The sequence below is a fragment of the Mixophyes fleayi genome, chromosome 12 (genome assembly GCF_038048845.1).
Source record: "Mixophyes fleayi isolate aMixFle1 chromosome 12, aMixFle1.hap1, whole genome shotgun sequence".
Taxonomy (NCBI): Eukaryota; Metazoa; Chordata; class Amphibia; order Anura; family Limnodynastidae; genus Mixophyes; species Mixophyes fleayi.
Genome location: NC_134413.1, coordinates 77,883,255 through 77,907,970, shown reverse-complemented (window position 1 = coordinate 77,907,970; position 24,716 = coordinate 77,883,255). Strand labels below are relative to the sequence as shown.

Below are 24,716 nucleotides of genomic sequence, written 5' to 3'. Positions count from 1 at the left end.
ATATATATATATATAATGTGACAGTGCTAATAGACTATAGTGGCCAGCATGTGTGCCGAGCTGACCAATTAATATGGAGTGCGTTGTTCTATAATCCTGACGTTATGAAAAGCCCCATTGTGTCTCCTGTGCAGACAATGTCCTCCGTCTGTCAGGACCTCTATTCAGCCGCTATTTCCAGGGAACCGTCACTGTGGCTTTCCATCATGGCCTCCACGTCCTGGGCCCGTATAAAAGGGTCCGGGACACAAAACAGTTTATTTATAATGCATTAATATGTAACGGTACACCCCTACAGGATCGCTGAGACAAAACGGAGTGTCAGAGCTTCGTCTCACTCGCCTCATCCCAGCCAGCGCCGCAGTTGTGGCTGCAACACGGCGCTGACGTGAAACTTATCCTCGCCAGACCTTTCTACAAAGGGTTTTAACAAAAAGGTGGCACGTTAGGGGTATTGGTGACAGTGAGGGGTTAATTTAAAAAGCATCGTTGAAAAGTCACGTGTACGATATCCGGTTGTTCCGTATTGGTCATCGAAACGTTTTGTTACCTAGGAGACAGCAAGCCCATTGTTCTACGATGCTTCAAGTTGGCCAGACACTTTATAACGCGTTCGACCAATTTGCCCATCAACAATTGCCAACGACTGTTCTCCTTGATAAAAAAAATCCATTTGGATTTAATGAAAGATAATCACTGTGTTAAACAATTTAGCGTACAATAAAGCCACATTCAGGGCAGCTCACGCTGCTGCCAAAATCAGCGACTTGAATATTTAACCTGTGCTCTGAATGTGGGTAATGTTTATCAATAAGTCCCCAGTCGCAGAGATAAGTAGGGTCTTCTGGGATAAAGCTCTTTGCCCCTTGATAAATCTCTCCCACCATTTCTTATCAAATTCTCAATCATTCAGGTATTCTACTTTAATAGAGGAAAAATTATAACTGATTTGGCCCTTACACTGCTGGGGGCCCGTGCAGGTATTCCTAGGGTAAACTGAGTGCAATGGATTCTCCTAGAATGAGTTTCTTATGTATTATGTATTCTACACCTTCCGTCTGCAAGATTTGTTCAGTTCTTTTATGTAAGAGCCATGAATATGAATGAATGTGATCTATCAAGCCTGCAAGCATCCTGTTTTATTGGAAAAAGCTGTGTTTTGTGCATTATTAGCAAAGCCGTGAAACCTAAACACCGCGTATCCGACCTTTGTGGCAGCGGCAAGGCTAGCATATCACTTCTCATTATACCCAGCCATTTGTCTTTTTCTATCCCAGAGAAAATTCTTTCACCGAGCAGCTTTTACACACTAGAACTGCGGAGATTAAGCCGCGCAATAATGCTTATTAAATAACATGACTGCAGAAGTGCTATAATCCACATATGTCAGCTTTGATCATGGTACTGCTAGTCAGACTAATGAAAGCTAAAGCCTGATTGGTTCTTATAGGTTAAAGCGCATCGCGTTATCACCGCCATATAATTAAATACGTCTTTAAGAGGACAAACCAACATGAGGTTTGAAATTGCGTATGTTGCGGACAATGTTCGATAGATCTTTTATTATTATTTAGCCCTTAATATAATTTCTTGCCGTTCTGTAATAAACCGCTTTTGTTCGTTCCCGCTTTCCACTCCTAAATCCCATGTATGTTCTAACCGATATGGGTTCCTGACCAATCGGAGCGACTGTCTTACGACCAGGCCAATCGGAACGAAGCCGCACATTATCTCAGTATTTGTGTTTTTATAGTACTGTGCGCTATAGGTGCCGGCAGGCCCTGGGTGCTAGGGCATGCTGGTGCTTGTAGTTCTGCAGGCACCAGCCAGCATGCACAAGTTATTTATGGTTGTCAGGCCATGCTGGGACCAGTAGTTCACTAGCATGAAAAATGCTTGTATCTAGTGGCATGTCTCCTATCTCAATGATGTCATAACCTAAAGTCCTCCCACATACCGCCTAATATTTACATCAGTTACATGAAGTTCTAATACAATAATGACCATATTTAAATTCTTTCTGCCGGAGTATTGTAGCGTGCCATCTATCTGTTCCTCACATGATTGTGTCATCATTATCCATACAGACTTGGATAAAAGTTGAGATAGCTAGTGATAGCGCCCCCTTGTGACAAAAGCAATGCTGTAGTAGTATTTGCGATCTTACCTCAGTGATGCTCAGGGGTGAGAGATGGGACGTTTTGAAATCGGTTGGAACTTCCAAATCTGAAATAGATATGAGAAAGTGATGAGACTGTCTGCACGACTTTCTATGTGTCTATAGTATATGATAGCAATGTATTTGGACCTTTTCTGCAGTGCAGACCAAGTAAAGCCTCTACTCAACTTCAAGGGTGCTTCTCTATCTTGCATCATTCCTAGCTGGAGGAAAGTCAGAGCTTGTATGACTGCCTTGCAGTCTCCTAGGTAACACTTATGTCCTGTGCCTACTGCCGTTTGGTAGATTCATACACAGGGTCATTTCCAGTGATATCACAAATAACAGTTATAACTGACATACTGTGCTTTATCGTTTGAGCTTTTTGTGTGTAAGCACCTTTTTAGGTAGCGTTTTAGAAAGCACAGGTTCACATATAGAGTTAAAATCACCACAAGGCTGTAAATTTCAGATGATGGTTCAGGTCCACTGCGCAAGGCAGAGGCAGCCATTTTGGGCTGAACCAATATTCGCAAGGCGATACAGCCAATTAATTTACCAGAATCTAGTGACATCACGGATGCACAAAATAACTAGTTGAATCCATTGGCTGTATTTTCACCGATATTGGTCCTGCCACAAAATGGCTGCCTCCACAGTGTGTAGGTAGCAAATATAGAACCAAACAAGTAGGCGTTTAACAAAATGGTTCCTGCAAGCCTCCATTTTGTTAAAAGGTCATGTAAGGAATTCTCGAACACTGAACTGGAAAATTCTGTGGTAACTTTCTTGTATATATAGAAGACCATGCCCGCCTCTGTTGCTAAATTTCATTTAATGAGAGATTTTCTGAGATCTGGACCCTTTCCATAGAAATTAAAGCTAATGATACTCGGTACAGCTAGGGAAAGCAATTCTATTCCCCTATGATGGATTCATTTTAATATGAGACGAGAGTTTATAGGAGCTAAATAGACAACGTTACAACTTTAATGAGTCAGTTTATGAACTTCCAGCATGAGCAGAAATATTAAAATGGTGCATAGTACATATATTTATAGGCCCTTCATCTCTCTATAATGTAATCCTGTCCCGTCATAGCATTGCGTGTGAACCGAACTTAATATAATATAATTTATTTATCTAAGTAATTTTTTTTCCTTTCTTTTTTTCCTTTTTTTTTTTAAAACCTGATGACTAAACAAAGCTGGAGGCAGCCATCTTGTGGTTTAATCCAATAGTCGCAATGTAGCCAATCATTTCACTAGGAATCGGTGACGGCACTGAGGCACTCTGCATGTCATTTTCATGAGGTACCAGTGAATTGATAAGCTGCGTTCTTAATATTGGCTCACCTCACAAAATGGCTGCCTTCACTGTGTATAGGTGACAGGTTCACTATAAATGTTAGATGAACACCTTGGCAAGGGTACTGATGAATGACCTAGAGTTAGCGTGTGAATGTTACTAGAGTGTTCGCATGTCTGACAAAAGGAAAACATGGAGGCATATTACATCATCTCTCTGTGTCTCAAAATCATATTGTAGGTGTAGGTTAAGAATACAGGATTGCCGCTGGGCTGAGACATGGGAGTACCGCTGGGCTGAGACATGGGCGTACCGCTGGGCTGAGACATGGGCGTACCGCTGGGCTGAGACATGGGCGTACCGCTGGGCTGAGACATGGGCGTACCGCTGGGCTGAGACATGGGCGTACCGCTGGGGTGAGACATGGGCGTACCGCTGGGCTGAGACATGGGCGTACCGCTGGGCTGAGACATGGGCGTACCGCTGGGCTGAGACATGGGCGTACCGCTGGGGTGAGACATGGGCGTACCGCTGGGCTGAGACATGGGCGTACCGCTGGGCTGAGACATGGGCGTACCGCTGGGCTGAGACATGGGCGTACCGCTGGGCTGAGACATGGGCGTACCGCTGGGCTGAGACATGGGCGTACCGCTGGGCTGAGACATGGGCGTACCGCTGGGCTGAGACATGGGCGTACCGCTGGGCTGAGACATGGGCGTACCGCTGGGCTGAGACATGGGAGTACCGCTGGGCTGAGAATGAGATAGGGGAATATTGCTGAATTTACACATTGTATTATCGTTGGACTAAGACATGGGAGTAATGTATTGGGACACAGGACTATTGCTGAGCTGAGACATGGGAATACCATTGCATTGAGACATGGTATTATCACTAGACTGATACACGGGAGTACTATTGCCTTCAGATATGGGATTATCACTGGGCTGAAGCATAGGATTACCATTGTATTGAGATATTAAGAAATGGGACTATTGCTGGGCTGAGACATAGGAGTAACACTACATTGAAACATGGCATTTTCCTTGGACTGAGACATGGGAATACCATTGAATTGTGATATGGGAGTACCATTGCAGTACTATTTGGGATTAAAGTTACGCTGAGACGTGGGATTATTGTTGCACAGAGAACCAGTGTAATTGTTAGAAGTGTGTATGTGTGTGTATATTTGTGCGTGTGTGTGTGTATATATATATATATATATAATCACACAGCCTGCAGCTACTCCTGTGACAAACGCTAAAGAGACCAGAAAGCCATCTGTAGCTGTTAGCAGTTTACTTAGACGTCGCCGGAGAAAGTCAGCCTCACCCCCCCCAATCTGCTTCGCACCCCTCTACGGTTTCATCACACGAGCCAGGGCCAGCTCCGGATTTAGGACTGCTTGCTTGTAGCAGCTGTGCGGAGAATCCCTATTCTTTCCTGCCATCTAACATTACACACCGGTGGTCAAGGCTTATGTCACTTCAAAGACAAGTGTGTGCCAGCGCCTCCTCTAATCTCCCATGTCTAGAGTGGGAATTAACCTACAACAATATTGTGATATGTTGTACAGTGAACTGTGTCTTTAATTTCCTTGAACATCAGCTCTTTAGAAAGTTATTCAGTGCACTTTGCCATATTTTTGCGAAAGTCTCTGCTACATCCTACATCACTGCCTAATCAGTTTTTTTTTTTGCAGCAACCTGATCCAGATATTGTGTTGTCCCACTCTACCTGTTAATTTCCTTTCTCTCTGCTCCTCCCTCTCGTTTGACAGGCTAGCCCCACCCCTAACACCAGGCTAGCCCCACCCCTAACACCAGGCTAGCCCCACCCCTAGCGCCAGTGACATTCTATACAAATGAGAGCAGTGAGATTGCGTAGGTACGGGCAGTATGGGTGCTTGATCTGCGCCCCTGGTATGCTCTGCTCATAAAAACGAGAGATCATTGATGGTGACAGTAAATGGTGTACAAGTACACGCCGGCAATCTCCTAACGCCTGACTGGCAGTCAACGGACGCCGCTTGTTGCGTTCACGGTTCGTTAAACGTTGGTGAAATTGCTAGTGTGTACTGACACGCCGTCCGCTATACAGATCATTGATCTGTAAATTTTTACAAGGCCAGCTCATGGCTGGGGCCAAACGAGCCTTAAGGGGAGAGAAATAAATATGTAACAGCAAATCCCCTTTATTTTGTTTTCCTAATTGACTTCATCAGCGTGTGGATACAGGTCACAGTGCACAGGTCAGTATGTGCAGGATGCACAGCGAGTATACAATGGTGACATTTCTACATGTCTTCTGGTGAAACGGATGATCAGCTATATATCTTATAGCTGTCATTATCAAATTAGGTCATTGGGGTTTTAAAAGTCCAATTCATAAGGTGTTTGCAAGGAAAATTCGTTGTTCGTGGTTGCCAACGCTTTAAGATCATCATCATCAGCTATTTATATAGCGCCACTAATTCCGCAGCGCTGTACAGAGAACTCACTCGCATCAGTCCCTGCCCCATTGGAGCTTACAGTCTACATTCCCTAACATTCACATACAAATAGACAGACAGTCAGAGAGACTAAGGTCAATTTGATAGCTGCCAATTAACCTGTTTTTGGAATGTGGGAGGAAACCGGAGCACCCGGAGGAAACCCATCTCCAGCGGTAACAGATAGGTACAGATCTAGTGGAATTTAGCCTGATACGGAAGTGTACGTGTATATCCGCCATAGTCAGACTTGAAGATGCGTCTGGGACTGGCTGGGTGCGTCCGCTTGACAACAGACGCATCCCTCAGACAGTTGTGAACATAACAAAAACCTTTTGTTTTATATGTTAGGAACGCAATTGCTATGAAGCATCATTGAAGCTTGAATAACCCAGCTACTAAACCAGAAACAACTTCCTGACGTGTACAAAAAAACACGTTTTTTTTTCCACCTTAGCTACAGCAAGTTCTGCAAATCGGATAAGCGACTAGTGTAGTCTCAGTAAGCATCTGCGAATCATCCGCAAAGCTCTGATTACAAGCAGTTTGCTCGTTCAGTCATCATCATCATCCGCTACTTACACCTGCAAATAAAACCGCTTTATCAGCCATATCTGTGACTACGCGACAGTCTGAATCCATACGCAATTGCTCGATCACGCCCTTACTGTGCATTGGCGATGCTAACACCTCTCTCCCCCAGTCACGCCTCTTCAGGCGGAAGGAGTCGTTAGTGGTAAAATGCGTGCGCAGAGCGAGAAAATGGAAAGATACGCTACGCAGGCGTCTCACCCTGAGTCAGGTCCGCAGACCTGAATAAGTCAATCGCCGTACAAAACGACTATATGATTTCCCGGTAGTATGGGACACTGTCGTCTCCGAGAAGCCTGGAGCATGGAAATCGTTTCCACAGTCATCTACTGGCTGAACAAGATGTGGAATCGACGAAAATGAAACAGTAAAAATTCTGCAATTACACGTTAAAAGGGGCGAGGTGTCTCTACACACAAACCTTCCTCAGGACGCCAGCGACCTCCCGCTGCGCCCAGTGTGATAATCACTCGAACAACATCGCTTGCCTGAGATTAACAACGGTGAACCTCCCAATTACGAGAGGCCCCTGTGAGCGTGCCCAATACCAGACTAGAGACTCACAAAAGATCTCTTCCCCACCCCCAAAAAATAAAAATATCTTTCATTGATGTGCAATGAATTACATATACAACGCACAAGGCATTAAATGTGTATTGTGTATTATTCTGCATTGTCTACGGAGCAAGACCTCAAAATGTTTTATCTGAAATAAAGAAGAAATAGGCAGACTTGTAAGAGAAGACAAGCGTTATTTCCAGGGGAAGCGACATTCGGTAATAGAGACGGAGATGTTTAGGGTGAAAAGCATTTTAAAGTGTAGTGATTTTACGTAACTCAATCCCAACAGACAGAGCACAGATTCAAAATGACAGGAGATCCTCACGTCCGGGTGCTGCTATTCTTGGTCCATTCAGATGAGGTTTTCGATTTATAAACCTAATGGGTACACAGTGGCCATATCGCTTCTACTGTATAACATACCCAAAACACCTTATTTATAGAGGTATTTCAACATCTCCCAGCTAGATATAAGCAAACAAAACCAAGAGATCAAGGAGGAAATGTTTTACTGATTTATAGAACCACAATTTCAAACTGAGTAATGTCACACAACGAGCAGGGCCGGTCAGTTGAGTACATACTGACAGCGTAATATTTGTAAAAATGCACCTGAAACATTAGGAAATGACAGCTAAGGTGGCTGCGCACACTGCGATAACTGGTGGAAATCACATGTATGTGGCCCCAAAACATGAGTGTGCCTAATGATTATCCGATCAGAATTTGTCGGAATATTATCAGGTATGTTCGGAAATGTGGTCAGAAAGGGATATCTTCCTGTCTGGTCATCATCTTATGACACAGATGCTGGTATAAAATATCTCCAAGAAACCCTAATTTTGGTTTGGACTGTTCCGAATCTTGGACTGTGGGTGTGGGTGAGATTGGAAGGACTGGGGCAGGATTTGGATGGACTAGGGTGTAGTTTGGACATATTTGCCCCTACATTCAGGGACAAACACAGGATTTGTAGAGGGAGGTTTCCAGACCATGCCACCAGTGGGCGTGACCAGCATGCATAGGGGCGTAGCTATAATATAGGGATAGGAATAACTCTTCCTATCCCCATAATATACATGGGCAATGCTGCGTGCACTACTGTTAGGTGCACACAGCTCTCCCTTTTCAAGCAGAGCAGTGTGAAGCGGGGGCAGGGTCCAGCCACCTCAATTATACAGTGCCCCAGGCTTGGAGGGGGGCTTCCATGCACCAGGAAACCCCCTCCCCCCTCGGTTTGCCTATGACATTTTTGGACCACCGAGGTTCAGGACTAACTACACCAGTCCTATCTAGCTCTTAAATTAGTTGGAGCTTTGAATGACTGTGGTTTAACAATCAGTGGACCGCTAATGGTCTTCATTGTTATATGTCATGATCTGGGAAATTTGGCTTCACAGACAAGTCTTAAAGGACTAATTAGGAAACTCTCCAACTTTTTATACAGTTGACTAGTACCTACAAACTATTGCAATATACTGTAGTTTCTGCATCAAATTTTTGGATATCATCATCATCATTTATTTATATAGTGCCAACATATTCCGTAGCGCTTTACAATTGGGGGCAAACATTATAAACTAATAGACAAACTAGGTAAAACAGACAAAGAGGTGAGAAGACCCTGCTCGCAAGCTTACAACCTATGGGACAATGGGAGATTGACACATGAGGCTAAGTCTACATTTTGCATCTTGGCCCAGCCAGACTGCAAAGGTAAAAGTGACTCATAAGCTAAATCAGGGTTTCCCAAACCCAGTCCTCAGGGCTCCCTAACAGTGCAGGTTTTCCAGATCACATGTGACATAATTAGGACCACCTGTGGATCTGTTACAATGTGTCAGTCAGTAATGAATACACCTGTGCTCCAGCAAGGAGATATGGAAAACCTGCACTGTTAGGGAGCCCTGAGGACTGGGTTTGGGAAACGCTGCGCTAAATGATCCTGCCACACAACAATGTTGGTCAGGGGGTAGTTGTCTTGTGTTAAATTGTGTAACAGGCTAAAGGTTGTGAGGTTAAATGGGTGGTTGAGGAATATTATAAGCTTGTCTGAATAGGTAGGATATGTCTCTTTTATAAAAATGTATAAATAGGAACAAGGAATTATAAGGGATTATAAAAGGAGAATCCATTTACATTTTGCATTTTATATGTTTGCATAAATTTGTCCTACGGGTCTAATAGTTACAGGCTAAATCTGCCTGGAGAACAACCCATAATTCCTTTAACAACAACAATTTTCAATTGTGTAGATGTGGGAGACACATTTTATTTTATTTGAGATTTTGTGTGGATAAATCTACTCAATAGAGTTATATGATTTTATTAAGAGTAGCGGGTATAAGGAGCAGGTAACACTACAGAGAGGAGCTGAGAGTAGCGGATACATGGAGCGGGTAACAATACAGAGAGGAGCTGAGAGTAGCGGGTACATGGAGCGGGTAACACTACAGAGAGGAGCTGAGAGTTGCGGGTACATGGAGCGGGTAACACTACAGAGAGGAGCTGAGAGTAGCGGGTACATGGAGCGGGTAACACTACAGAGAGGAGCTGAGAGTAGCGGGTACATGGAGCGGGTAACACTACAGAGAGGAGCTGAGAGTAGCGGGTACATGGAGCGGGTAATACTACAGAGAGGAGCTGAGAGTAGCGGGTACATGGAGCAAGTAACACTACAGAGAGGAGCTGAGAGTAGCGGGTATATGGAGCGGGTAACACTACAGAGAGGAGCTGAGAGTAGCGGGTACATGGAGCGGGTAACACTACAGAGAGGAGCTGAGAGTAGCGGGTACATGGAGCGGGTAACACTACAGAGAGGAGCTGAGAGTAGCGGGTACATGGAGCGGGTAACCCTACAGAGAGGAGCTGAGAGTAGCGGGTACATGGAGCGGGTAATACTACAGAGAGGAGCTGAGAGTAGCGGGTACATGGAGCAAGTAACACTACAGAGAGGAGCTGAGAGTAGCGGGTACATGGAGCGGGTAACACTACAGAGAGGAGCTGAAAGTAGCGGGTACATGGAGCGGGTTACACTACAGAGAGGAGCTGAGAGTAGCGGGTACATGGAGCGGGTAACACTACAGAGAGGAGCTGAGAGTAGCGGATACATGGAGCGGGTAACAATGCAGAGAGGAGCTGAGAGTAGCGGGTACATGGAGCGGGTAACACTACAGAGAGGAGCTGAGAGTTGCGGGTACATGGAGCGGGTAACACTACAGAGAGGAGCTGAGAGTAGCGGGTACATGGAGCGGGTAACACTACATAGAGGAGCTGAGAGTAGCGGGTACATGGAGCGGGTAACACTACAGAGAGGAGCTGAGAGTAGCGGGTACATGGAGCGGGTAACACTACAGAGAGGAGCTGAGAGTAGCGGGTACATGCAGCAAGTAACACTACAGAGAGGAGCTGAGAGTAGCGGGTACATGGAGCGGGTAACACTACAGAGAGGAGCTGAGAGTAGCGGGTACATGGAGCGGGTAACACTACAGAGAGGAGCTGAGAGTAGCGGGTACATGGAGCGGGTAACACTACAGAGAGGAGCTGAGAGTAGCGGGTACATGGAGCGGGTAACACTACAGAGAGGAGCTGAGAGTAGCGGGTACATGGAGCGGGTAACACTACAGAGAGGAGCTGAGAGTAGCGGGTACATGGAGCGGGTAACACTACAGAGAGGAGCTGAGAGTAGCGGGTACATGGAGCGGGTAACACTACAGAGAGGAGCTGAGAGTAGCGGGTACATGGAGCGGGTAACACTACAGAGAGAAGCTGAGAGTAGCGGGTACATGCAGCAAGTAACACTACAGAGAGGAGCTGAGAGTAGCGGGTACATGCAGCAAGTAACACTACAGAGAGGAGCTGAGAGTAGCGGGTACATGGAGCGGGTAACACTACAGAGAGGAGCTGAGAGTAGCGGGTACATGGAGCGGGTAACACTACAGAGAGGAGCTGAGAGTAGCGGGTACATGGAGCGGGTAACACTACAGAGAGGAGCTGAGAGTAGCGGGTACATGGAGCGGGTAACACTACAGAGAGGAGCTGAGAGTAGCGGGTACATGGAGCGGGTAACACTACAGAGAGGAGCTGAGAGTAGCGGGTACATGGAGCGGGTAACACTACAGAGAGGAGCTGAGAGTAGCGGGTACATGGAGCGGGTAACACTACAGAGAGGAGCTGAGAGTAGCGGGTACATGGAGCGGGTAACATTACAGAGAGGAGCTGAGAGTAGCGGGTACATGGAGCAGAGAGCATTTACATTTGTATATTGAATTCTGGGCTCTGGTACAAGGCAGGCGTTATTTCCCATTGTTTCTAATGAAGAATGAAGGAAACCCATTAGGTGAAGGAGCCCTCAGTGTCCCCCTCCCCCTCTAAGTTCAGGAACCAAATGAATCCCCCGCCAGCCCCCTGCTCCCTCTCATTGTGTTTCCTCGCACTGTTTTTCTCCTTATTGTTTGTTTCTCAGTCAGGTTTTCTTGGCATCTCTCTGACATCTCATTCTGAAGCTTCGAGGTGTTTTTTTTGTTTTGCGTTATTATATTTCTCTTGCTTGTATTCAATTTTATTGTCTATTTTGCTGCCAAAAAGTCTGTGAAATAAAAGCCAGGATATTTGACAAAGAGCAGACAAATCTTTTTCCCAGGGACAAAATATTCACAACTTTTACCTACCTAAAATCTACAGTAACAAACTTTGAGGTGCAGAGCTGGATTCCATTTACTTGTAAAGTTATTTAATGCCTTTATATCGAGTTAGGTGACCTGTGGGTGGAACCTGTTTTCTGAGTACAGGAGGACAGACTGAGGATCCATCAAGTGCAGAGCGTTGCTTTATAAATGACGTAGGTTAGTCCCAGAGGAACGCCGTAGATAAGTGAGATATCGACAGTACTTAGGATCATTATACAGGCCATTTACACTGATCATGGAGAAGCCTAATTATCATGGACAGCGGTAGTAATATGGAATATTGATAAATAAAAAATAATTAAATAAGGTATGATACAAAAGGGGTTAAGGGAACCTCTTCCTGGCAGGGCATTCTGGGTTTATAGTACCAGAGAGTGGAAACAGCCCATGTACTGGCAGGGAGCATGCTCAGTGTGCTCCTGAGACGAATCCCGTGACATCATCAAACAGCCGACTTCCAGCACTTCGACTGTGAGTGATCACAGGAGATAATTGTCATTTAAATAATCATTAGGGCAGTGAAACTACAAGCCCCAGCATGCTTTGCCAGTTGATGGCCTAATGAAGTCTGCCATACAGGAATGTGAAATCTTGACAGTATAGAGATATGCAATTTAGGTGCGACAGTCCCGAATTGCGGGCCTCGAAAGGTGCAGAGGTGGCATGGGAATGGGGGAGGCTTTGCTTAGCTTTTTTTGAATCTTGAGGGCGTGTTATTTTGTCCTGATTTTTGCATATATAAATGTTGGAGGTTATGCCTAGTTAGTCCCTATTTTCCATACGGGAATATTGTCAGGTGTCCCGTATATAGTCCATATATTAAGCAGCACTATGCCATTGGTTGCAGAAAAGAGGGTACTTAGTGTATATATGCGGAACTAGCGGGACACAAGGGATTAGTGGTACTGCTCTGCGGCCTATGGAGGCGCTATATAAAATAATAACAAACGGACGTCTCTGTGAACACCAGGCCAGAAGAGAATGACGCAGTATTGGACAGACCTCACACAAACAAGCGTCTGGCTGTCCCAGAGTCCTCTTCCCGTGCTAGTATCTTGGCCGCTCCGGCCTTGGATTACAATGTGTCTTCTCCTAATTGAACCAAACATTCTGAGAAGGTCAGAAGCAGATGGAGATACTTAGTATCGCCATAAATCACCGCTAACGCAAACTGCTGTTTTAACCCCCTGACCCTGCTTTTAGAAAACAAAGCGCTTGATGGCTAACGAGGTTAGGCTCACTACATTACGTTCATATCTAGATAATGCGGTCCCAGTCCGCCTACATGGGGATGATCACCGAGGAGGGGGGGGCTGTGGGAACCATTAGATCAATCTCCAAAGAGGTGTCGTCTGGACGTGAGCTGAATACGAGCAGCGACGAGGGGCACGCCGCAACATTATCCCTCTTCCCAGTTACCGATCTGTAACCTTCAAACCGATCGTGTGATTTGCTTTTAATTTACTGAAAGCTTACTTGAAATTCACTCCTATTCGTTTTTTTTTTCCCTTCCCCTGACCTGTATTAGTGAGTGAGATTAATTGTAATAACTGCCGGGGAACATTAGCGAGCGAGCGGCTTCGAAGTCATCCACTGCTCCTGCCAGTCCGATTATGAAAAATTCCTTTTTCTACACCGTGGCTGAGGAATAAACATTGTCGGATTGGAGCTATTTCGGCGTACCTCCCAAACCACGGCAAAGCCTCACGCCAAAGTCTTCTCATTCTGGCCAACACTAGTTCATCATCATCCTTATCATCATCATCATCATCAACATTTATTTATATAGCGCCACTATTTCCGCAGAGCTGTACAGAGAACTCACTCACATCAGTCCCTGCCCCATTGGGGCTTACAGTCTAAATTCCCTAACATACACACACAGACTAGGGTCTATTTGTTAGCAGCCAATTAACCTACCAGTATGTTTTTGGAGTGTGGGAGGAAACCAGAGCACCCGGAGGAAACCCACGCAAACTCGGAGAGAACATACAAACTCCTCACAGATAAGGCCATGATCGGGAATCAAACTCATGACCCCAGTGCTGTGAGGCAGAAGTGCTAACCACTGAGCCATCGTGCTGCCATCTTAACATAGAAGGCAGTAAGCGGAACTAACATTTCCTGTTTTTTAATATAGAAAACTAGTTAGAACAGCATTAGTTGTGTATTTGGTAAGTGCACAGTATGTTTTCTGTTTATAAAATCCGGGCAACCCCCTATTGAACCCCAGTTTGTGCAGAAGATTAATGTCTTTTTTGTTTAATATATATTATATATATTATATATATATATATATATATGTGTGTGTGTAGCTAGGTCGCTCTTTCATGTAAAGGAACTTGCATTTTAGATTTAGTGGTCCTTTAATTGTAGTTGCAGTCTTTGGTTGCCATCCAAGCCGTAGGCTCGGGGGGATTACGTACATGCGTGAGAGAGCTCACTGAAAACAGACATGTGAAAGCAGATACGACCCAGGGGTCTGCGTTACAAACCACCGCTCAGGACGGGCAGATTCATGGCTTGGGGAAGTGTCCGGGAGAGAACAGGCCTTTGTGTAATAAGCCGTCACCTGTTTTGTGTGTATCTGTAGACACATGTCGGTGTGACACACAGCCCACCTGTCTTTTCCAAGGGTCTACCTGCAGCTGCTGTCTGACAAACCTCTCTACTTGTTTCTCCGGCATACGTTATATATCCTTTACCACCTTTGCTGGGGGGCCGATCATTGTACCCACTCCCTTTCCTGTCTGCAATGTCACTTCTTGTGCAATACCATTAGTGTCACACTATTGCGTAGATTATACATTGTTTTATGTGTAACTTGCAATTTACACTTAAACAAGCATTTAAGACCTACCAGTATGTTTTTGGAGTGTGGGAGGAAACCGGAGCACCCGGAGGAAACCCACGCAAACACGGGGAGAACATGGTCGGGAATTGAACTCATGATCCCAGCGCTGTGAGGCAGAAGTGCTAACCACTGAGCCACCGTGCTGCCCAAACATATCCAAATCGGGACTGTCCCCCCCTGGAAATTGGGAGTGTTGTTAGGTATGCATCGTTTCAGTATTCCTATCCGCCACTGGAGATTATAAAGATATTACAAGTCACCTTGGCGTTCCGTGCTTTGTATAAATGCATTGATCCTGTAGCCTTTTATCTTGAGATGTTGGAAAGAAACTCTTCCACCCGCTTTGCTGCGCCCACGGTGATATCAGTGATTTGTATTGGTAATCTATATTTGCATTCATTAAGTGCCCATTTACATAGAAATGAGTAAACACCCATTACAGCCGTGTACCATTCATCTTCCTTCCAGCCAGACTAGACTCTGTCCATACATTATGCAGTAAGTACACAACAAGGGATCATTTATACCCATTAGTTCCCTCAGCCTCTCCGTCCTCACCCTGGTCCTGGTGCACCCCACCTGCCTTACCACCTGCATGTGCCTCTGTGTTGGCTCAGGAGGGGTAGAGGAAGTACACACTACGCTGATCATAGCTGGTTTCACACCTCTGAGATTAGTTTCTGTGGGAGGAAGGATGCGCAGGATAGTATCCGCTTAATGGTTTCCTCTGCATCATAACAGAAAGAGTCTTTCAAACACGCGCAGGTAACGAAAAAGAGACACTATCTTCATAAACATCTATATTTTATACCCAGCATTAAGGAGAGAATTCATAGCTACTCTCAGTGGATAAAAAAATTGCATAAAAGTCACTTTATTGTGGTAAGCAGCGGATGTTATGATTATAGCGTTCTTGAGTGTCACTCACTCCGCGGTCTGTCATTTTTCTCTGTGCGGTAAACCAGTGTCCTCAAGTACCCACCAACAGCATAGGTCTTGAGGATGTCCTGTCTGAGGGTACTATAATTGCCAACACAGCCGAAAAGCTTAGCTGACCTCTGCATAATCATCATTGTATATTTATATTGCGCCAATCGTATTACACAGCGCTATATAGAGAATATGTGGCCATCCACGTCAATCCTTGCACCAATGGAGCTTACACTCTAAATTCCCTAACATATATAAGTAGTTTTTTTTTATCTGTCATGACACGGTCCTCTTAAAGGAGAACTGTAACCAAAGATGTCCGCCACCTCAACCCCTCAGCCATCTGTCCTCTATGGATGTATAACTTCTGTGAAAGCAATTTTACCAGTTTTAATTTAGTACCTTGTCTGAAAACTGTCTCCTACCCAAACAATCTAACAGTCCGTATTACTAACCGAATCCCCCTCCCAAGAAAATAATAAAGTTACCTCATGTAATCTGTGAATTATCCTGATATTGACTCTTAATCTACCCATTTTCGCATCACCCACTTTTCCATCGACATCTGCACGGAGCAATCGCCGGCTTAATCTCTGCAACTAATCCTGGTATTACTGATATATAAGATTAAAAAAAAGTGCCTTCACCCCTCACATCTGTAAATACTAATAACTTTGCATAATCTGGGAATAATTTGCGTATTGGCGTATTTTCACCCATCTGTTTCCAATTTCGTGTTTATTTTTTAGCACAGGAATCCTGCAGCTGTTCCAGGCATATGGTAATCTGGATGGCTGTTTGTCCTGAGAGTCACCGGGACGGCTTTCCACATTGTTCTTCTATAATAGGAAAGTGAACTCGTGGAGGCAGCCATTTTGCGAGCTGGACGAGTATTCAGGGACGCGCAGCCTATCAATGAACTAGGAGCCAGTGACATCATCGGGGCGTAAGGCGTTAAGTTTCTCACAACTTACTGATGTCGCTGTTTTGTGTCGACTTGTTAGGCAGCGTTCTTGTGAATATTGGTCATTGATTCATAGATCAGTAAAATACGAGGCCATGGAGTTGGGGGGTGATGAATGCTCACCCTTCATGCTCATTGGCTTGTCAGGGTTTGGGTTTAAAATCGCAGGGCTCCAAGGCAAAAAAATAAAGTCCTCTACATTCGGCTTTATTAAGATACCAGGTAGCGAAACAGGCTTCAGTCTTAAATTACATCACAATCTAAAATTTGAGATCAGAGCAAATTGTGGTTGACAGCCCCAGAGATTGTGATGCCCAAGGCTAAAGCCCAGTGAGCCTCACCCTAAGGCAGATCTTTAGGTTAGTTTCACACTTAAGTATTATGGATCTTTGATGTCTGCTGCCCATGGGAAAAATAATCTCCATTTTCAATCCATTCAGCTAATTTAGTGTAATTAGCTGTATTGTCTCCTTACGCCTGACTCACGGCAGAGTACGGTAAACACATTACCAAACCTGAGTGTGTTTCCCCTTGTGATATCCATCAAGGTTCTGGGAACAATGGGTTTGCGGCTGGGATTGTGTTTGTGTTGGGATTATTATGCTGTGCACTTCCTCCCTCCGAGCCCCGCTCACTGTGACCTGAAATCAGAGGCCTATCGGTATTCCCGATCCGTTCTATACTCTGGATAAATGCGCTAATGAGCCACAGTGGACCACGGTTTACTTGTGATAGGTAACCTTCACCTCTCCGCTGTGCAACCAAACAACCAGCACAGGACAGTTGTATCATCTTGTACGTTATTTTAAACATGTGAATTTATCTGACACTAGTATGTGCTGTTCTATAATACCATAAGGTGTCCTGAAAGGTATTCACATGTTCCAACCCATTCAAACATCAATATCTAACAAAGTAAAGGGGGTATTCCGTCTAAACGCACTTTTTATTACCGGAAAGCCTAATTTTTGCCCTCTAGCGGTATAATTGAGGTCCCTTCATCTGGGACAGACACCGTATGAAATAAAAATTGATAATGAAAAAATCATATTTGGAAGGCGTTTAATTTAATGGCCTGAAACAATGTTTTTTCACACATGAAATAGCATTAAACCCCGTGTAACATAGTGTTCTCAGCTTGTATTACACTATGACTCTGCATCCATTGCCAACGCACAGTGGAGGCAGCCATTTTGTTTGCAGGCCCGATAGTCGCCATTTTAAGCGCTGAACCAATATACCTGAAAATGAAGCCTATTTGCTTACTCGTGTCTTACTGATGTCACTAATTCCTGACTAATAAGGTGGATCTTGATTGGCCGAAATACCGTCTGCCTTCATCGTGAGTTGGGTACAGGTTAATGTTAATATGGCTGAGGTAAAAGTTAGGTTGAGTGGCATCATGGGTTAGCGTGTTGCCGCCATAATGAATGTGTACATCCCACGAGCCATGTTCCGCAGTGCTGTACTCCACGGACGACATATGTGTCTTATACACTAATAAACTGTGTTGAAATTCCAAACTTCACATAACGCACACCCAACACCGACCCCTGTAAATCCAGATTTAGCAACACATACATAATGCATGCAATGGATGACCTATTGTTTCTGAAATGTACTGAATGCTCCACCACGTCTGCAGAGATCTCAGCACAGATACATGCCAGGGTTAAAGTGTGGGTCACCAATGGCAAAGGGAGCACCGATGACTGACCTGTCCGTATTACATTGATAAACAGGCCCCTCCCACTTGTGCATTATCACTAGGAAGTCGTGAATAGCTCATACTTGCCGTGACAGCGTTGTTACGTCACTATAGCCCCGCCCCTACCATAAAATACAGAAATTCAAGGTATTGAATAGCGGGGCGGAGCTTAATGACACTATTAAGCCCCGCCCCCGCTATTCAATGTTGTGAATTTCGGCATTTTATGGAGTCCGGGAGGTTTTCCTACTCATCCGGGAGGACTCCCCGAAATTCAGGAGCCTCCTGGAAACTCCGGGAGTGTAGGCAAGTATGCGATAGCTTCAAACTAAAGTGTCTTGGAGCAAAATGAATTAAATCTTTAATCTCCGCATTTCCCTGTTGATTATAATCTTTATAGATTCCTGGTCTTTGGCATTTTTTGTTTCCCTGTGTGTACGACACTGGTGTTCATTTAGTACGCCTTATGTGAACATCAGACCGCTGGGTCCGTGAAGACTCTGTTAGCTAGAGGCTGACTTTATAAGCAGAAGATGTGTACCAAGTCTGTAATAGGAAAATATTGATTAAATATAAACCCTGAATATCCTTTCTTTATGAAGTAAAACACCCCCCCCCTCCCTCCTCCGCCCCCTCCATCCTCCCATCCGGCCTGCGCCATAAATGGTTTCTCGCGTTCGGCTTGCATGTCAGATCCACGCGGCGCCCCGGCTGGCTTAGAGAAAACTCGATTGATCGGTTTGCTCAGAAATAATTTCTAATTTGTCAGCGCCTGCGATCAATATGTCTTGTGGAGGACAGCCGCAGACACAATATAAAGAGGGGGGTGGGAGCAAATATCAGCGTAGAGAACAACAGCCAAAACTGCAGCGAGAGAATAATGATACAGTGATCACACGCCACCGGGCCGCTGATCAATCCATCGCTAATTATGAACGTCGGAAGAGGGGGATCTTCTCTCCACATGGATAAACTCTGCCCCCTTTTAGTCTGTAGATTGTAACAACGACTGATAGAACTACAACACCCAGCATCCTCAAACAACAGTCTATATGGGGATGATAAGTCAAAGTCCTGCTTTAATATTGATCTGCTGGGACACGAGTTAGACGTGGCAGCAAGGAAGAGTTTTATATCACTTATTTATCGCGGACCGCACTGCCTGTAAAATGCATACAAGCCGCCGATTCATGTGTTGGCATACAGCAAGTAATGTTTAGCCAGAGCGTACTTATATCCAGATTCAAATTGAAAAGCTTCTTGAGATCCGCACCTATTTTGAATACGGTCGGAAAAAAACAAAAAAGTTCCCATAGGCAAACTGAGAAGGGGGGGGGGGGGGGGATTGGTTCCTAGTACCTGGAAACCCCCTCCAAGCCTGGGGCACTGTATAATTGAGTTGGCTGGACCCTGCCCCAACTTCACACGGCTCTGCTCGAAAAGTGCACCTAACAGTAGTGCACGCAGCATTGCCCATGTATATTATCGGGGTAGGAAGAGTTGGAGAGCAGCCAAGCACTGTCTAATATAGCCACGCCCCTATGCATGCTGGTCACGCCCACTGGTGGCCTGGTGTGGAAACCCCCCTCTACAAATCCTGCGTTTGCCCCTGGTTCCGTGCGCATTTTAACCGCAAGTTGTGTTCGGGATACGTCCGAAGATGAAACGGGACCTGAATGTTTAAAGTTTTAGATGAGTTTTATTGTGTATTACGGAGCAGGATGTGATTGTAAACCAGATGGGTAAGAAGAGGCTATTACAGGCGGATGAAAGGGATTGGCCAGGGGGGGCAATATGAACGTAAATGCAGCGTTGTTTGGTAAACATGTCTCCCATGTGATTTGCTCCGGGGGAGCGTGCCATGTATGTGCGTGATCGAGATCCCCAGTCCGGTACACAGTTCATACAACACATGGCTCTGAGCCAGAGAGGCTGCTAAGAACACTACAGTATTTCTCTAATGAGGGGTGGGCTTCCCACGGGATGCAGAAGTCCCCCCCGGGCATGGAGCTGTCACTACGGCTTGGGATACAGTACAGGGACTGACTGATAATCTGCAGACCTAGACAGGATAAATATGGTCAGATAGTGTAAGGCTTGGGAACTGGGGGCCTAGGAGTGGGTGATAGATACCGTGTGTGTGTCTGAGAGGGAGATCTGGAGACCGGTTACAGAGCCAGCCATGACGTTTTTGGACACTGGCTGTGAACGGGAACGTATGTTGGAGACAAATAAGAAGCTACAGTAGAAGCAAAAGAATATATGTTACAGGACAGTGCTCTGCATGCTGGGAACCACAAGCCCCAGCATGCCCAGACCGTCATCTGGCTGCTCTCCACCTGTCGTGGAACTACAAGTACCATCTTGTCCTGCCAACATCTTTCGTCTTCCCTTTATGTGAATGTCAGAACTGCCCTGTAGAAAAAACAATTTGGACGTTACTCCCTTTACGCTGCTACATTTCTGTGAAGCTCCACCTCAGGCCACGGTGGCTATCTATCTTTGTTTTGAAACCACTAGGCTGACTGCTTAATCTGCCTCTAGCACTGACATTAGGACTTGCCAGAAAGGATATTGAAAGTAAAACAGATGGAACGAATGACTAACATCTCGTAGAACTCTTTGTACATGCACTGTTGACGTAGACCATTAATTCACAGCGGCTTATTATATAACCGATTTTACATTTACATCCTAGTTTGCATTTGCGAACTCTCCAATAACTGACAACGTATGGAAATATATAAATATGTGTGGATGTTATAAAAGATCCAGGAGGTACGTTGTATTTTCTGATTAATCTCCCTGTAACGCTGTCCATGCGATGGTTAAACCGAACGGTTCGTTCCTGGGGCCAGAGGAGGGCTGTTTGTGGCTCGATGGCTGCACTCGCAGCATTACAGCCAGCACTTAGCCCGCATGAGGTAAGACTTGGCAAAAACCTCTCATTGCAACTAACTAATGGTTTTGTCAGAAAAGACAATGTAATCAGGGACTTGGCCGTCCTGTTGGGACCTTATTTGTGTTTCATAGAAAGCTGGCGGAGGGTGGATGAAAAGACCCGGTGTCTCTGTACAGCATCGTCTGTGTGAGAAACAAGGACGCTTAGAAAGACGGTCGCTGGCACCCTTCAAATAGACTACGGGGTAGATTTATCGAACCTTTTTAAAAGCAAAAGTGGAGGTGTTGCTGACAGCAACCAATCAGATTCTAGCTCTCATTTTATAGAATGTACTAGATAAATGAGAGCTAGAATCTGATTGGTTGCTATGGGCAGCACCTCCACTTCTCCGTTTCGATAAATCTACCCTTGTGTTTCTTTCTTAGGGGGACATTTTTGCAAGAAGGCTCCGCTGATTTTCTGGGTGTGAGGGAAAAATCAGCAGAGATTTATTGTCAACAAAAAAAAGTGCAATGTTACTACAGAACCATGAAACAAGAAATTGTCTGTAGGGGTCACTGGGACGCAGAGATACAATTGATATAACGACCCGGTCTTTGCACATTTCCCGCTCTATACACTTTCCTCGGATTCCCGCTACTTCCTAATGCGCTGGAAATGACTGCGACCTCGGCCAGGCGCGTTTCTCCCAAGGTGACAAATTGGCTGTTCAATACTCATATCCGGAACATCTTATTCACTTCGGAGTTCCCATTACAGATGAACACGCTGAGCAGTGAAATGGTCATTGATCCAGACCTGGATCCGAACGGAAAAATGGCCTCTTCTCTTCACGTGTAACAGGAAATCATATATACAATCCAATCTGTTCTACGTGAAGGAACACTTTCTAATACAACAGATAAAAGTCTCTCTACGTCCCTACATTTCACAAGGGAACCTTTATCCTTTGCTCTCTGCACTTGTGAATGTACAGCTCCTGCGCTCGCCATCTTTTTTGGATTATTTTTTTTAACCTCTTATGAGGCAGATCCATTTCCAAGATGTCAGCCGCCATCCAACCAAAGATACATATGTGTGAATGGGAGTATGTAAACAAGGCAAGTTCTTTCAACACAGTTAACCACAGTACACATATACGTATTACTGCCTCCTGAGTCTAAAATTAAATGTCTATGAATAAGGTGTGGGGGCGGGGCTTGACAAATGGCATAATTTTGGTCACGCCCCTAAACGGTTGTCACAATTTTGACCAATTACAGCAGGGGACGGGGCTAAGATGACGCGATATTTGCGTCATTAAGCCCTCCCCGACGCCACTTATCTATTGCAGGGGCGAGAACCGGGAGGTTGCCCTGCTCTCCCGGGAGGTCTCCCAGAAATGCGGGTGTCTCACGGGCATTCCGGGAGAGTAGACAACTATGCGTTAATGAAAAGCAGCTAATGAATCTCTAGAGACTGAAGTGTCTCTTACTTTTCTGTCTCCATTACTGAAGTCATGTTGTCTTACCTGCCAGTCTTTGATTATATCTTGGTCTCCATGAAAATGGCCACCTCCATAGGCATCAATACATAGACATAGGACACAATTTCTGAACTGTGTCATCATGACACAGATGGCGAAGCCAACCACGTCTTGTACTGGCTCAGCATCAGGGAGAATGTCAGATTCTTCAGGGAGTGAGGGAGATCACCCCTATTTCAGGTAGTCTCCCTGACATTCAGGGAGAGTTGGCAAGTATGGTTTTTTGTTAGTCTTTAAACTATTTACAGTGGTGTAACAGGGGCAGCGCCTCTAAAACATGTCATTGTGTCAACTGTCTTTTCTTAAAGATAGTGTATTTTTATTTTTTACCTCAACCGGTCCATCAGGGGGCCAGATATGAAGTGCGCCTGCACACAGTGGAGGCAGCCATTTTGTGCCATGGACCAATATTCATGAGAATGTGGCCTCGGAACCAGTAACATCACTAAGGAGCTTGGGCCCTATTTAATATCTTTAGATGGCATTAGCCATTGGGGTAAAGTTCTGAAACGTCTAAGCTTTTCAGAGCTTGGTAAGATTCCCCAGACCGCAGTCCTCACTGTGTATTATGGGGACCGCGGTTTAATGCAGTTATTTGCCTATTGCTGGAGATATATCCAATGTTTCCTGCGTTAGGCTGTTCTTAAATGAACATTTTACTTAAAAACGTCTAAACCGAGCGGAAAAAAGCAGTTTCCGTAATATTTTTTTCATAAATAGGCCCCCTGGTGCCTCAATTATGACCTCAATTATCTGAATTTATCTCACACCATTGACCATAATTATTTCTGATCCAGGGCTCTCTGGGTTCGTCTCATTTCATATCTGGTTATTACTTGTGTTGTACAATCTGCCACTACCCAGCTCTGGAGCGTGACCTCTGCAGACGGCTTCCCTTCAGGCCATTGTTGATTTTCTCATTGTGAGAGACAGGTTTGTACTCTACCCCGTGTGTTCCTCTAGGCCGTACAGCCACATCCTCTCTTTGTTCTGCTAAATGCAACGCACATCAGATAGGAAGAGGAGGAAGAGGAGTTAAACCACAATATATTTTGACGTTTGTATGGGCAGAACTATATATTCTGTGTCACTATTTGGGACACACTCATCAATAGAGATATCAGGGGCTGTTTGCTGGACCTAGAATTGTAGGGACCTTCGGGTGCATATTATTTACACTGGGTTTACGCATCCCAATAACTTCCATGATATTCGCATTAACATGTGCATAACATAATACAGCTCCTATATGGAATTGTCTGTAGGAACGGAGTTCTGATGAACAGAATGTTTCACTATAGTATAAAATCACAGCATTCTAAAAGCAGAGGATTGAATTGGAAATAGCCAGTTCTGCTAAGTATTGTTTTTCCAGGATATGATATACCCTCAAAAAATTATTTGACGGTATCCTTGGCATCAAATACTACCAATGAATCGTGATTATGGAGATAATAAATTATTACTGCATCCGTTCAGTTGCGGATGTCACAAATGTCCTGGTCGACCTGTAGAAAACCAATCTGCTTTCACCCCCTCTGAAGGTCGTGGCCTACGAAAAGCCGTGGACGTTTGGCGCATCCGGCATCTCAAACAAGACGCAGCCCCCCGCCGTCGGTCCCACGCTTGTCAGAGTGTGGATTGCCAGAGCTCTCCGCCACCAAACGCAGGGAAGACGATCAGCTCTCGCAGAACAGTGCCTAAATTGTCTCTTATTTCAACTACTGTCAAAACAAGATTGTCAGAGGGAGGAGAGTTGACATATTATTTAGCTGAGACATCCCCACTTGTGTATCTCCCTGCGGTGTGCATGTCACATTGCATAATGAAGGGGTGTGATGAGCGCAGCTGGAGCACGTTGGGCTGCGGTCTCTGCTTATAGAAGCGACGGAGAAGTGACAGCTGCCGCCCGGTCCTCACAGGCTAAGATCCAAATGCACAGCCCGAAAAAAACAGGTTACGTCAATGTTAGGTATCGGTCTCCCATCAACCAGCGCAGTCAGCCACTCTCTAGATGCAGGCAGCCATTTTGT

The 24,716-nt window shown here is 45.1% G+C and overlaps 1 protein-coding gene across 2 annotated transcripts in view; it reads right to left on the bottom strand.

Moving 5' to 3' along the window:
• SEMA6C (semaphorin 6C) overlaps positions 1-24,716 on the bottom strand; it is a 117,514-nt gene that overhangs the window by 78,958 nt on the left and 13,840 nt on the right. For both annotated transcript variants that reach the window (XM_075192031.1, XM_075192032.1), the window contains exon 2: positions 2,168-2,226. The gene's annotated coding sequence lies outside the window, so the exon portion shown is untranslated. The remainder of the gene's footprint in view (positions 1-2,167; positions 2,227-24,716) is intronic.